The sequence below is a fragment of the Scyliorhinus torazame genome, chromosome 5, assembly GCF_047496885.1.
Source record: "Scyliorhinus torazame isolate Kashiwa2021f chromosome 5, sScyTor2.1, whole genome shotgun sequence".
Classification (NCBI taxonomy): Eukaryota; Metazoa; Chordata; class Chondrichthyes; order Carcharhiniformes; family Scyliorhinidae; genus Scyliorhinus; species Scyliorhinus torazame.
Window position 1 is genome coordinate 135,728,094 of NC_092711.1, and position 15,698 is coordinate 135,743,791.

Genomic DNA, 15,698 nt, shown 5'->3' on the forward strand with positions numbered 1-15,698 from the left:
ACTTTAACCTGGTGTTGGAAGACTTCATAGAATCATAGAATTTACAGTGCAGAAGGAGGCCATTCGGCCCATCGAGTCTGCACCGAGCTCTTAGAAAGAGCACCCTACCCAAGATCAACACCTCCACCCTATCCCCATAACCCAGTAACCCCACCCAACACTAAGGGCAATTTTGGACACTAAGGGGCAATTTATCATGGCCAATCCACCTAACCTGCACATCTTTGGACTGTGGGAGGAAACCAGAGCACCCGGAGGAAACCCACGCAGACACGGGGAGGATGTGCAGACTCCACACAGACAGTGACCCAAGCCGGAATCGAACCTGGGACTCTGGAGCTGTGAAGCCACAGTGCTAACCACAATGCTACCGTGCTGCCTGACTTCTCTCTCTCTCTTATATATATATATGTCGCTCTTTGTTTCACTCTGTTATTCTCTGTCTCTCTCCCTCTCTGTCTTTCTCTATTTATCCATCTCTCCCTATCTGTCTTGCTCTTTATTTCACACTCTCTCCCTCCCTTTATCCATCTCTCTCCCTCCCTCCCTGTGTCTTTCTCACTCTGTCTCCTCCATCTCTGTCTGTCTGCCTCTCCTTCTGCCTGACTCCCCCCCCCCCCCCCCCCTCTGTCTCTCCCTTTCTCTCACATTCTCTCTTTCACTCCCTCTCTGTGTCTGTCGCCCTCTGTATTTCTCTGCCTCTATCTCGCCCTCTCTCCATCTCTGTCTCTCTCTCTCCATCTCTTGGGAATGCTATCGAAAAGGCGAGAGCCTACCAGAAAGGCAGTCGACAAGGAAACCAGACCACACAGATGGTCTCATTGTTAAACTGAGGGAGTGGGGGGGGGGGGGGGGCTCAGACTCAATACAGGGTGGGTAGGATGGGCTGCAGGGGGGGAGGCCGGAGAGGAAGGTTCCTCCTGTTCAACAACATTTCTAGGGAATATTCCCCCTGAAGTGGTTTGATAACGTAACCCGGCCAGGCTGGGACAGCTCCTGTCTCTGTAATAGGCTGTGACACCAGGAGAGACGCCTCCCTCCTTGTTCCTTGCAGCCAGCTATGAGCTAAGTGCTTGACAGTGTCAGCCTCGTCCTCTCATCCATCAACAAGGAATCGCTTTAAGTCGATGCCAAAAACCCACGGCACCAGATGCCAGCACTGATTCCAGGGGAGACACTTCACTGAGAGGACTGGGATTTGTCACGGTTGCACGGTAAGGTGCAGAGGAATTGTGTGTGGCTGGACGCTGACTCCCTCCAGCTTTCATTCATTCTCATGCCTTTTAAAACACTTGCATCCCTGCCCCTGTGTCTCATTCCGCCTCTCCCTCTGTCTCTCTCCCTGTCTTCTGTCTCTCCCTCTGTCTCTCTGTGCCTCTGTGCCTGCCGCTGGTTCTCTGCCTGTTATCATGAGGCGTGCATCTCTCACTGGCTCTCAAATGATTAACCACCGCCCTGCGTCTCTCTTTCATCTCTTCACCTCCGCTCTCTCTATCTCACTGTCAGCCTCTGTCTAATGCAGTCACTCAGTGCCTTCAACTCACATTGCGAGTCTGACTGTGTCTGTGTGATCCATCTTTATTATAGAAGTGTGTGTGTGTGTTATGCACAATTGTGTTCTGCATGATTATGTGTGTTATGCATGTGTCTTCAGAATATGTGTTGTAAATGTGTATTATGCATGTGTTGTTATGCACGTATGTTGTGCAAGTGTGTTATGCATGTGGGTAATATGCAGGTTTGTGTGTTGTGAATATGTGTTACACACGTTTGTGTCTTGTGCATGTGTGTTACGCATGTGTGTTATTTGGGGCAGTGTGGAGTTTGCACATTCTCCCCGTTTCTGCGTGGAACTCTAACTTGTTTTTAAAGCATGTGTGTTATGCACGTTTGGGTTATGCACACATGTGTGTTATGCACATGTGGATTATGCACCCGTGTTATGCACATGTGTGTTACGCATGTGAGTTGTGCACATTTGTGTCTTCTGCATGTGTGTTATGAATGTGTGTTATGCATGTGTATGTGTTATGCATGTGTATGCATTATGCATCTGTGTTATGTATGGGCATATTCTGCACATGTGTGTTATGCACATGTGTGTTATGCACATGTGTGTTATGCACACGAGAGTATTATGCACATGTGTGTTATGCACATGTGTGTTATGCACATGTGTTATGTGCATTTGTGTACGTAATGCATATGTATGTTATGTAAGTGCATATTTTATGCATGTATGTGTTACACATCTTTGTGCATGATGCACACTTCAGTGTGTTATGCACCATTCTGTGTGTTATACACGCCTGTGTTATGAAGGTGTTATTCATGTGTTACGCATGTGTGTGTTCATACATCAGTGTGTGTGATGCGCGTGTGTGTGATGCACGTGGGTGTGATTCACGTGTGTGTTATGTGTGTTATGCACATGTGTGTGTTATGCATGTGTGTCTATTATGCACGTGTACTAACATATTTGGAAAGAGTACCCTACCCAAGATCCACATCTCCACCCTATCCCCATAACCCAGTAACCCCACCCAACACTAAGGGCAATTTTGGACACTAAGGGCAATTTAGCATGGCCAATCCACCTAACCTGCACATCTTTGGACTGTGGGAGGAAACCGGAGCCCCCGGAGGAAACCCACGCAGACACGGGGAGGATGTGCAGACTCCGCACAGACAGTGACCCAAGCCGGGAATCGAACCTGGGACCCTGGAGCTGTGAAGCAATTGTGCTATCCACAATGCTACCATGCTGCCCTTGAAAATGAAAATCGCTTATTGCCACAAGTAGGCTTCAAGTTACTGTGAAAAGCCCCTAGTCGCCACATTCCGGCGCCTGTTCGGGGATTGAACCATGCTGCTGGCCTGCCTTGGTCTGCTTTCAAAGTCAGCGATTTAGCCCAGTGTGCTAAACAGCCCATGTGTGTTATGTATATATGTGTATTATGCATTTGCGTGTGTTATGCATGTATATGTTATGAATGTATGTTATGCATGTATGTGTGTGATGCACATTTGTGTGTGTTATGTGTTATGCATGTGTGGTATTCATGTTTGTGTATTATTCACATGTGTGTGTGTTATGAATGCACATCATGCATGTGTGTTATGTGTGTGATGCACATTTGTGTATGTTAGATGTGTTATGCACGTGTGTGCTATGCATATTTGTATGTGTTGTGTTATGCACGTGCATGTGTTACACAAGTTATGCACATGTGTGTGCATATGTGTGGTGTGCATGCACAAGTTATGAATGTGTGGTACTCACATGTGTGATGCATGTTTGTGTGTGTCGTGCACATGTGTGTTATGTTATGCACATCTGTATTATGCACATGTGTGTTATGCAGAAGTGTGTTATGCACGTGTATTATGTTTGGAATGCATATTAGTGTGTTTTACCTATGTGTGTGTTATGCATGTGCTTGTTATGAATGTGCACTTTGCATGTGTGTGTTATGCATACATGTGTGTTATGCATACATGTGTGTTATGCATACATGTGTGTTTTGCATATGTGTGTGCTATGCATATGTGTGTGCTATGCATATGTGTGTTATGCATATGTATGTGGTATGCATATGTGTGTGTTATGCATACGTGTGGTTTATGCATACGTGTGTGTTATGCACACTTGTGTGTTATGCATATGTGTGTGTTATGCATGTGTGTGTTATGCATGCGTGCGTGTTATGCAGGCATGTGTGTTATGCATGTGTGGGTATTATGCATACATGTGTTATGCATGTGTGTTATGCATGTGTGTGTTGTGCATGCATGTGTGTTGTGCATGCATGTGTGTCATGCATGCATGTGTGTTATGCTTGCGTGTGTATTATGTATGCATGTGTGTTATGCATATGCCTGTTACACATGTGTGTCTCTTGCACATTGGTGTTATGCACATGTATGTGTTTTGCATGTGTATGTGTTATACATGTGTATGTTATGAATATGTGTTATGCATGCAAGTGTGTTATCCATGCATGTGCATGATCCATGTGTGTGTTATGGATGTGTGCATTATGCATGCATATGTCTCATGCATGATTTTGTGTTATGCACATTTGTGTGTTATGCATGCAGGTGTTGTGCATGTTTGTGTGTTTTGCACATGTTATGAACATTTGTGTTATGCACCTATGTTATGAACATACGTGTGTTAGGAACACATGCATAACACACATAACACATTTCTAACATGCATATGGATAATACACACATGCATATGTGTGTACTATATGCTTGTGTGAGTGTTGCATGCATACATGTGTTCTGCGTGTGTGTGTGCTATCACGGATGTGATGCAGTGGACTTGAGTTGAACGTCCCACTAATCAACAGCACTTTGCCGTTCCTTTTACCTCAGGGAGCTTCTCCCCCGCTGAGGCTCCTTGCAGATCGGGGCGCCAACAGGAAAGGCTCCTTGCAGATCGGGGTGCCAATTTTTCTGGCTGCCCCAATCTTGCTGCCCCGCCCTCCCCCTTTAGAGCCCCCCCTTCCCACCCCACCCCCTTTTTGTGACTCTCACTCACCCCTCCAACCTTGGGGAGGTGGGTACATTCTCCCCGTGTCTGCGTGGGTCTCACCCCCCACAACCCAAAGATGTGCAGGGTAGGTGGATTGTCCACGCTAAATGGCCCCGAAATTTAAAAAACGTTTTTAAATTTTAGAAACCTTGGGGAGGTCCCTGGGAAACCCCCTCACCCCCTCCCCCCATCCATAACCTGGCAGTGCCAAGTTTGCCAGGGATAGAACCAAGCTGTCACCCGGTGGGTCTCCAATTGCCTGGGAGAGCCCTCCAGGTGCCATTAGGACGGGTCCACGTTTGTGTGGATCAGTACTAAACGGCGCCCTGCTCAGGGTCCCCCAGGCACGGCCGTTGAGTCCTGGGCGCCGGGTGAATCCGGCGGACGTCCATTTACATTAGCCGTACGGCTCATTTAAATATGCTGATGTGGATCACGCCCGGTGAGGGCGAGGTCCTGATCGTCACGTCTCGCCAGTTACGATTGAATCCCGCGAGATGTTTCGAGCCGGCGAATCTCACAAGAGGCCTCTCACGCGATTCGACGGCCTCGTCCCGTCACCAAGTCGGGCGCGACGAGACCGCTGAATCAGGCCCCACGTTTGTGTAAGTTATGGATGTGTGCGTACGTGTGTCTGTGTGTGCGTCGCGCTCGGTCTCTCAATGATGTATCTCCCTGCCTCTCTCCTTGTGTCTGCCTCTGTGTGCACGTACGTGTGTGTGCGTGCACACTTGTGTGTGTGTTTGTGTGCACTTGTGTATGCGTATGCACTTTGTGTGTGTGTGTGTGCGCATGTGCACATATGTGTGTCCGTGCACATGTGTGTGTGTTCGTGTGCACTTGTGTATGCGTGTGCACTTGTGTGTGTGTGTACGCATGTGTGTGTGTGCGCATGTGTGTGTGTGCGATTATCTCCTACTGCTCTGCTCCTTCATTTGCTATCGTGCACCTCCATCCTTTTCTTCTGTCTTACACCTGCCTGCCCGATCCTGACACCTTGGCTCTCCCTGTCTCTATCTCTCATACTCAGGCACCTGCCCTCCCTCTCCTGCCCCCACTCTCCTCTCACCCTTCTTCCAACTAGCCATCGTCTTGCCCTCAGGGATAGTACACTGACTGGTGTCTCTCAGTCCCCTCTCCCTCAGGGAGATATCTGTACACTGACTGGTGTCTCTCAATCCCCTCTCTCTCAGGGAGATATCTGTACACTGACTGGTGTCTCTCAGTCCCCCCTCTCTCTCAGGGAGATATCTGTACACTGACTGGTGTCTCTCAGTCCCCTCCCCTCAGGGAGATATCTGCACACTGTTATGGGAGAGGCGTTTTCAGAATGTATCATGGAGTTCAACCAACCTCCCCTTTAATGTATTTGTTGCTTTTCCGAGCACACGGCTTGTTCTCCAGGGGTGGGATTACAATTATGGACACGTGGGTTTTTAAACATAAAACAATGTTTATTCCATGAACTCAACTTAACCTCTTAAATAAACATTTGATCTCTTAACACCCCTTACTTCAAAGATAACCCCGAAAATATTACAACACTAAATAATCCTTCAGTTATTTCTTTCAACAGCCAAGAGAGTTAACACCTTTAAACAGAAACACATCAGGTTAAAGGCTTTACTATTATGAGTTTAAATCACCCAAATGATCCAGAGATAGTCTTTCATGGCCGAGATCACAGCAGATCCAGCTCACTGCAAACACAGACATAAACCCAAGCTCTTTTCCTCAAAACTGAAAACTAAACTGCAAAATGACTGATCTAAAACCCAGCTCCACCCACACTCTGACATCACTGCATTTCTTAAAGGTACATTGCTTAAACATCCATTTCTTAAAGACACTCTCACATGACACCTCCCCCCAAGAAAAAAAAACCCATCAACTTTAAGATGGTTTCATTTTTCACCATCCACTGAGAAATGTACACAGTAAATATACCTTTTTGGTTTAAAAAAAACCAACAACTAGCACACGTAAACAGGTATAATAATATAATCCATTTTTCTTTGTTCTTCTTCCTCCAACCAAAATCCTTCTCGATTGACAGTCTCTTTGAACAAAGTCTCTGCACGATCCATCCATTCCTCTACTCCCCGGCATTTCTCTTTAGAATCAGATACTTTAGTTCAATCTGACCACAGAGTCCCTTGCAATTCCCCAATACAGGAACATTGGTGATCACAGCTTTCAGGCAGTCAAACGCCTGTCGAAAGTCCGCTGTCCACTGAAATCTTTTACGTTTCTTTAGCAAGTCCATCAGTGGAGTAATCACGCTACAAATCTTTTGCACAAAGGTTCGATCAAATTCATTCATGCTAGGAGATTGCATTATTTCCCTTCATCTTGAGGGTATCGGAAACTCCTCAAGGAAAGTGATCCAGGCTTCTCCAAATTCACTTTCGGCTAGGTTCATCACCAAACCCGCCTCCTGAAGTCGATCGAAGAACTCCATGCGATGTTTTACATGTTCTTTCCATGTCTGGAAGTTGGAAATAAAAGCAGATTGTCCCACTTTCGCAATGCAATCCTTCAAACGTGGGATAGGATAAGAGTCCGTTCTTGTAACTGCATTCACCTTCCAATAGTCCACACACACCCGTTGGGTACCGTCTGGTTTAGGTACTATCATTATGCTTTACCTGCTCTTTACCTGCTCCTCCTGATACACATGAGCAAACTTTACCCACACAAGTAAATTCTTTAAAGACATCAGGCACCTTCTTAACAATTACTTCTTGAACAGGCTGTACAATCGTTTGCACCTCCTTCGCTTCCCTTGGGCTTTCCTTTACCACTCTAACAAATCCCACTGTTTTTGTGAGGGCCACGAAGAATCCAGCACGAGTTTTAAGGATACAAAGTAATAACATTTATTTACTATAACATATATACATAACAGTAGCAGTAACTTCCCTTGCTACACACTCCTTCCTGCTGGTTCCTGAACTGGCCAGCTTTATTTATACTAGGAGTTTACTAGTGGTTTCTCCACCCCCCTCATTGGGGAAGCTCATACTCCCACAGGATTGTGGGATAGTCATTAGTCCTCAGCCAATGGTAAGTAGGCAGGTTATAACATCCCTCCCCCCCCCAAAGTCCAAGGAATCCACCGAAGACCCTGGCGAAGGAGGGCGTCGGACTCGTTTTGCCGCAGGCCGGACACCATTTGCACGCGGTGCTGGATCAGGCGGCGTGTAACGAGATGGAGACCGGCGCTTCCGTGATGAACGGCACAACGGTTGTACATCCACGGCCCGTGGACCCGAGGATTCCCCCTCTGATGCATCCTGTGTCTCCATCTCGGAGTCAGAGTCTGCTGCCTCCGTCATGTCAGCGTCTCTATCTCCATTCGGTTCTGTAACGACCTGCGCAGGCTTCGAGTGAGGCACCAGTGGAGGATTGTGAGGACTACCTTCCCTTGTCTCTGGTCTCTGCGGCTGTAGAAATGAGCTCTGGGGGCGGGGAATCTTTTGAGGGGATGGTCTTCTGGACCGAACGTGGTCTACATGTTTGCGCTGGAGATGACCCTGGGCTTGCACTTGGTAAGATATAGGGCCCGTTTGGCGAAAGATTACGCCAGGAACCCACTGGGCACCACCAGCAAAATTCCGAACGAACACTGGGTCACCGGGCGCAAACTGCCGAATCGGCCGATGCCGAGAAAATCCCTGTCCCTGCCGTTCTTGTGTGCGGCGTACTTTTGCGCCAATGTCCGGGAAAACCGTACTAAGGCGGGTGCGAAGTCTCCGGCCCATTAGGAGTTCTGCGGGAGCTACCCCAGTCACTGCATGGGGGGTGGTCCTGTACGTAAACAAAAAGCGAGCCAGTCTCGTGTCCATTGATCCGGAAGACTGCTTCTTTAGGCCTCTTTTGAATGTCTGCACTGCGCGCTCTGCCAACCCATTTGAAGCCGGGTGGTAAGGGGCAGTGCGGATATGGCGGATGCCGTTCATCTTCGTGAACCTCGCAAACTCCTCACTTGTGAATGGAGTGCCGTTATCCGTGACCAGCACCTCGGGGAGGCCATGCGTACTAAACGATAAACGCATCTTTTCAATTGTTGCGCAGGACGTTGTCCCCTGCATCTTATGCACCTCTAGCCATTTGGACTGGGCGTCAATTAGTAGAAGGAACATGGATCCCTGAAAAGGGCCTGCGAAATCTGCATGCAAGCGTGCCCAAGGCCGCCCTGGCCATTCCCAGTGATGTAGGGGCGCGGCCGGCGGAAGCTTCAGATGCTCCTGGCAAATGGAGCAGTTTTGGGCCACCTTCTCAATGTCGGTGTCGAGGCCTGGCCACCAGACATAACTCCGGGCCAACATTTTCATTTTGGTCACGCCTGGATGCCCATTGTGCAAGTCTGTTAGTATCAGCTCCTGGCCTTTTTCCAGGACAATCACACGCGTCCCCCACAAGAGGATGCCGTCTTCCACGCTGAACTCTGACAGCTTGGAGGAAAATGCCCGCAACTCGCCTGGGAGCTGTCTATGCTGCCCACCATACAGGACTATGTGCCAAACCTTTGACAGGACTGGCTCCGTCTGGGTCCACTCACGGATCTGTGATGCCATGACAGGCAAGGTGTCCATAAAATTTAGGGTTGCAACCACCTCACCGGTCGTGGGGGTCGACATGGGGCCGGTCGATAAAGGCAATCGGCTCAGTGCGTCGGCATTCGCTATCTGCGTTCCTGGTTTGTGCTCCAGAGAATACTCATATGCAGCAAGCAACAAAGCCCAGCGCTGGATCCGTGCAGAAGCTATGGGCGGTATTGGCTTATCCTCTCTGAAAAGTCCCAGCAGGGGCTTATGATCAGTCACGATGGTGAAATGGCGGCCGTACACGTACTGGTGGAAGTGTTTCACTGCAAAATTCACTGCCAGGCCCTCCTTCTCGATCTGCGCGTACTTTTTCTCCGCTGCAGTCAATGTGCGGGAGGCGCAAGCTATCGGTCGCTCGGCCCCGTTCTCCATCTTGTGGGACAGGACGGCCCCAATACCATACGAGGATGCATCACATGTGACGAGCAAAGGCTTTCCAGGAACACAGTGGGTTAGTAACCCAGACAACGACAATTGTTGCTTTACCCGCCGGAAAGCGGTTTCTTGCAGCTGACCCCAAACCCAGGTGTGATTTTTCTTTAGCAGAAGGTGCAACGGGGTCAGCGTAGTTGCCAGATTGGGGAGGAACTTCCCGTAATAGTTTACGAGACCGAGAAAAGAACAAAGATGCGGGGCGAAATTCTCCCCAAACGGCGCGATGTCCGCCGACTGGCGCCCAAAACGCGCCAATCAGACGGGCATCGCGCCGCCCCAAAGGTGCGGAATGCTCCGCATCTTTGGGGGCCGAGCCCCAACATTGAGGGGCTAGGCCGACGCCAGAGGGATTTCCGCCCCGCCAGCTGGCGGAAACGGCCTTTGTTGCCCCGCCAGCTGGCGCGGAAATGACATGTCGGGGCGGCGCATGCGCGGGAGCGTCAGCGGCCGCTGACAGTTTCCCGCGCATGCGCAGTGGGGAGAGTCTCTTCCGCCTCCGCCATGGTGGAGACCATTGTGGAGGCGGAAGGGAAAGAGTGCCCCCACGGCACAGGCCCGCCCGTGGATCGGTGAGCCCCGATCGCGGGCCAGGCCACCGTGGGGGCACCCCCCGGGGCCAGATCGCCCCGCGCCCCCCCCAGGACCCCGGAGCCCGCCCACGCCGCCTTGTCCCGCCTGTAAATAGGTACTTTAATTTACGCCGGCGGGACAGGCAATTTATCGGTGGGACTTCGGCCCATCCGGGCCGGAGAATCCAGCGGGGGGGCCCGCCAACCGGCGAGGCCCGATTCCCGCCCCCGCCGAATATCCGGTACCGGAGACTTCGGCAACCGGCGGGGGCGGGATTCACGGCGGCCAACGGCCATTCTCCGACCCGCTGGGGGGTCGGAGAATGACGCCCGCGAAGTGTCAGTCGGGGTTGGGGCATGTTGAATTGCACGCACCTTCTCTGCGACGGGGTGCAGACCTTCACGGTCCATCTGATAACCTAGGTAGACTACTTCCTTTGCCTGAAATACGCACTTTGTGCGACGTAAACGGACTCCAGCCTCCGAAAGGCGTCTAAGGACAGCCTCCAGATTTTTCAAATGTTCCTGCTCCGACGTCTCTGTAATCAAAATGACAGCAACACGTGGTAAGCCTCTCAAAATGCCCTCCATAACACGTTGAAAAATTGCGCAGGCAGAGGATACTCCAAAGGGCAACCGTGTATATTCATACAGGCCCCGGTGTGTATTAATCGTTACATATGGTCGGGAGGCAGGATCCAGCTCCAACTGCAGGTAGGCGTGACTCATATCTAATTTTGTGAACGAGAGTCCACCTGCAAGCTTCGCGTACAGATCCTCTCTGCGAGGCATTGGATATCGGTCGAGTCGGGAAACCGTATTCACTGTAAGTTTATAGTCGCCACACAAGCGAACTGTGGCATCTGGCTTCATTACAGGTACAATTGGTGCTGCCCAGTCAGCAAAACGGACGGGCCTGATAATACCCAAACTCTCCAAATGAGTGAGCTCCCCTTCTACCTTCTCAAGCAAGGCGTAAGGCACTGGGCGCGCCCGGAAATAGCGCGGCGTGGCTCCTGGTTCAACTTGGATACGGGCTACGGCCCCTTTTATTTTCCCCAAACCAGGCTGGAATACATCTGGGTATCGTCCTAGCACCTCAGTCAACCCTTCAGAAACTGTTTGGAGGATGTGCTGCCATTGCAACCGCAAATGGCGCAACCAGTCCCGACCCAACAGGCTGGGCCCATGGCCGCGCACCACGATAAGTGGGAAACGCCCCTCCTGGCGTCCATAGACAACAGGGGTCATTGTAGGTCCTGCAATGTCCAGTGGTTCCCCCGTGTAGGTGGCCAACCTGGCCTGTGAGTCGGTTAATGTAAGGGTCTGTATACCCTGCTTGATGCGGTCGAATGTCCTCTGGGCGATCACGGAGACCGCTGCGCCAGTATCCAACTCCATCTCAAGCGGGTGGCCATTGACCCGTACTGTCACCTTAATGGGGACACACAGGGAGCTGCCACACAATGCAGCTGCAGGCAGTCGTCCTCCGTCTCCACGTCCTCATGAGTAGTCGCCGCAGGTTCATCCACATGGAAGGTACGGCCTCTGGGCTGGTCCCAGTTACGGCCCCTGGGCTGGTCCCAGTTTCGGTCGGAACGACGGCAGCCCCCAGGACCGCCGTCCGCGACGGGGTCAGCGCCTACAAGTCTGACACGGACATGGCTCCTCATCCATTGGTTCTGGAGAAGGCTCCCTTCGGGGAGGAATGTCCGACGGCCACTGGCGTCAGTCCGGACATTGCCTCGCCCAAGGTACCGCAGGAGTGCGGGGAGATGTTTTCGGACGGAAGGGGTTGCGCACCAAGGCATGCACTTCCATTCCCTGTAGCTCCTGTGCTCCTCGCTCTGCGCTCTCTCGGGATAATACTATTTGAATGGCCTGTTGAAAAGTCAATGTTGGCTCCGCTAACAACGTTCTCTGGGTGGCCGCATTGTTAATACCGCAAACCAAACGGTCGCGTAACATTTCTGACAAGGTCTCACCATAGTCACAGTACTCCGCAATCCTGCGTAGCCTGGATAGAAAACCGGCAAGGGATTCTCCAGGGGTCCTCTCAGCGGTATTAAACCGGTAACGCTGGACTATCGTGGACGGGGTTGGGTTAAAGTGTTGCCCCACTATATTCACAAGTTCGTCAAACGTTTTGGTGTCCAGCGCAGCTGGGTACGTAAGGCTCCTAATCACCCCAAATGTATGCGGCCCGCAGGCGGTGAGCAATATGACCACCTGGCGCTCGTTTTCGGTGATATTGTTTGCCCGGAAATAGTAACGCATCCGTTGTGTGTACTGGTTCCAGCTTTCCAGCGCAGCATCAAAAACATCCAAACGTCCGTACAGAGGCATGGTATAATAGAAAACAACTTCCAACCTGTATCCAACAAAATTGCAGGGAGGTGGCTTCAGCAGGGTAGACAGCTATCCACTTTTACCTTCGTCGCCAGTTTTGTGAGGGCCACGAAGAATCCAGCACGAGTTTTAAGGATAAAAAGTAATAACATTTATTTACTATAACATATATACATAACAGTAGCAGTAACTTCCCTTGCTACATACTCCTTCCTGCTGGTTCCTGAACTGGCCAGCTTTATTTATACTAGGAGTTTACTAATGGTTTCTCCGCCCCCCTCATTGGGGAAGCTCATACTCCCACAGGATTGTGGGATAGTCATTAGTCCCCAGCCAATGGTAAGTAGGCAGGTTATAACATCCCATCCTCGTCGCCAGTTTTGTAAGGGCCACGAAGAATCCAGCACGAGTTTTAAGGATACAAAGTAATAACATTTATTTACTATAACATATATACATAACAGTAGCAGTAACTTCCCTTGCTACATACTCCTTCCTGCTGGTTCCTGAACTGGCCAGCTTTATTTATACTTGGAGGTTACTAATGGTTTCTCCGCCCCCCTCATTGGGGAAGCTCATACTCCCACAGGATTGTGGGATAGTCATTAGTCCCCAGCCAATGGTAAGTAGGCAGGTTATAACAACTGTCTTATCCTGTTTTACCACATCATCCTTCCCAGTGCTTTTCTTCAACCACCAACACTGTGACTTTACATGGCCTAGTTTATTACAGTGAAAACATTTGAAACTATTCATCTCTTTTCCACCCTCCTGGATTTCTTTTTTAATCTGAGGTACAATGGGCGGGATTCTCCACTCCCACGCCGAAGTGGCCGAGCCGTCGTGAACGCCGTCGAGGTTCACGACGGCGCGGAACGACCCTGGTCCCGACCGATTCAGGCCCTGACACCGGGTCAGGATCGGGGCCGCGTCATCCACACATGCCAGGCCTGGTCGCCCGCGTAAAAGCGGCGCCGCATAGATGACGCGGCCGGCGCCGCATAACGGGCGTCATCCGCGCATGCATGGTTGTCGTCCTCTCTAAATCCGCCCCGCAAGAAGATGGGGGACGGACCTTGCGGGGCCGTGGAAGGAAGGAGGTCCTCCTTCAGAGAGGACGGCCTGACGATCGGTGGGCACCGATCGCGGGCCACCCCACATTCCAGGTGAAGCCCGGTGCAGGATCCCCCCTCGCCCCCCCCACAGGCCACCCCCCCAGCGTTCACGCACCGCCCACGACTGCAGCGACCAGGTGTGGACAGCGCCGGGGGGAACCCGCCATTTTGGCCTGGCCGCTTGGCCCATCCGGGCCTCAGAATAGCGGGGGTGCCGGAGAATCGCCATTTTGGGTGTCTCCGGCGATTCTCCGGCCTGCGAAACTCGACCGGGCCGTTCCCGCCGCTTGGGAGAATCGCGGGAGGGCGTCGGACCGGCGTCCCAGGAAATTTTGGCGGCCCAGGCGATTTCCCCCAACCGGCGTGGGGGTGGAGAATCGCGCCCACTCTCTTTATTGTCTCCCATCAGATCACCTTTACCTTTACCACTTGAGTATTTCTCATGTCCCCATTTTCTGTCCCTCACCGGCTGAAACTGATGTTGGAAACCAATCTTTGATTTATGAACTAATTCATAATCATCTGCCATTTCTGCTGCTAATCTCGCAGTTTTAACCCTTTGTTCTTCCACATGAGTTCTCACTACATCAGGAATTGAATTTTTAAACTCCTCCAAAAGTATAATTTCTCTGAGAGCTTCATACGTTTGGTCTATTTTCAAAGCCCTTATCCACCTATCAAAATTACTCTGTTTGAGCCTTTCAAACTCCATGTATGTTTGACCAAATTCTTTCCTTAAATTTCTAAACCTTTGTCTGTAAGCTTCAGGCACTAGCTCATATGCACTTAAGATGGATTTCTTCGCCTCCTCACACGTTCCAGATACCTCCTCCGGTCGTGATGCAAACACTTCACTAGCTCTACCTACCAGCTTTGTTTGAATCAGTAACACCCACATGTCCTCTGGCCATTTCATTTGTTTAGCTACCTTCTCAAATGAAATGAAAAAGGCTTCCACTTCCTTCTCGTCAAACCTTGGCAATGCTTGGACACATTTAAATAGATTCCCACCAAGCCTTCGACTATGACGCTCTTTCTCACGATCCTCATCACCATCCTCCAACTGTACGTTTCCCTTTACGTCTGCCAATTTTAACTGACTGTCATGTTTCATGGCCATTTTCTGAAGTTCAAACTCCCTCTCTATCTTTTTCCCTGATCTGTATCTCCCTTTCTTTTTCTTTTTGTTCTGCTCGGGCTATTCTTTCTTTTCTCCTTTCTTCTCTCTCCTTTTCTTTTTCCTCTTTCTCTTTTTCTCTTTCTTTTTCCGTCTCTCTCTTTCATATTCCAGCCGCTTTAATTCTTTCTCATGTTCCATTTGTTCAATTTGCAACTGAATTTTTGCCATTTCCAATGAGTCAAACTGTAGCTCAGGCAACTTTAAATGCTTAACCACCGCCATAATTACCTCATCTTTTCGCATTTTGTCAGGTAATGTTAACTGCAATGTTTTTGCCAAATCTAACAGTCTGCATTTAGTCTCCATCCGTAAGGTACTGCGTGTGACAGTTTCCACTCCCTCTCTTCTGAGCCTCTGAAAGAGCCATTGTTCACACACTCCCCACTTAAACTAAAATACCACACCGGAAAAGCAACAATCCTTCACTGTCTTTAAGTTCACAAAATCCAATCCCTCTCTATCAGGGAGATATCTGTATACTGACCGACGTCCCTGATTATCTTATGCTGACTTTGGTACATAGATACACAGAAGATAGGAGCAGAATGAGGCCTTTTGGCCCTTCGAGCCTGCTCCGCCATTCATCACGATCATGGCTGGTCATCCAACTCAATCGCCTAATCCTGCTTTCTCCCCATAGCCTTTGATCCCATTCTGCCCAAGTGTTATATCCAGCCGCCTCTTGAATATATTCAATGTTTTAGCATCAACTACTTCCTGTGGTAGTGAATTCCACAGGCTCGCCACTCTATGTGTGAAGAAATGTCTCCTTATCTCTGTCCGAAATGGTTTACCCTGAATCCTCAGACTGTGATCCCTGGTTCTGGACACACCCACCATCGGGAACATCCTCCCTGCATCTACCCTGTCTTGTCCTGTTAGAATTTTATAAGTCTC

The 15,698-nt window shown here is 50.0% G+C and overlaps 1 protein-coding gene across 1 annotated transcript in view; it reads left to right on the plus strand.

The window, feature by feature from the left end:
- Nucleotides 1–890: 890 nt before the first annotated feature.
- LOC140419828 (tubulin polymerization-promoting protein family member 3-like) overlaps nt 891–15,698 on the plus strand; it is a 164,505-nt gene continuing 149,697 nt past the window's right edge. The window contains exon 1 of the mRNA XM_072503859.1: nt 891–1,214. The gene's annotated coding sequence lies outside the window, so the exon portion shown is untranslated. The remainder of the gene's footprint in view (nt 1,215–15,698) is intronic.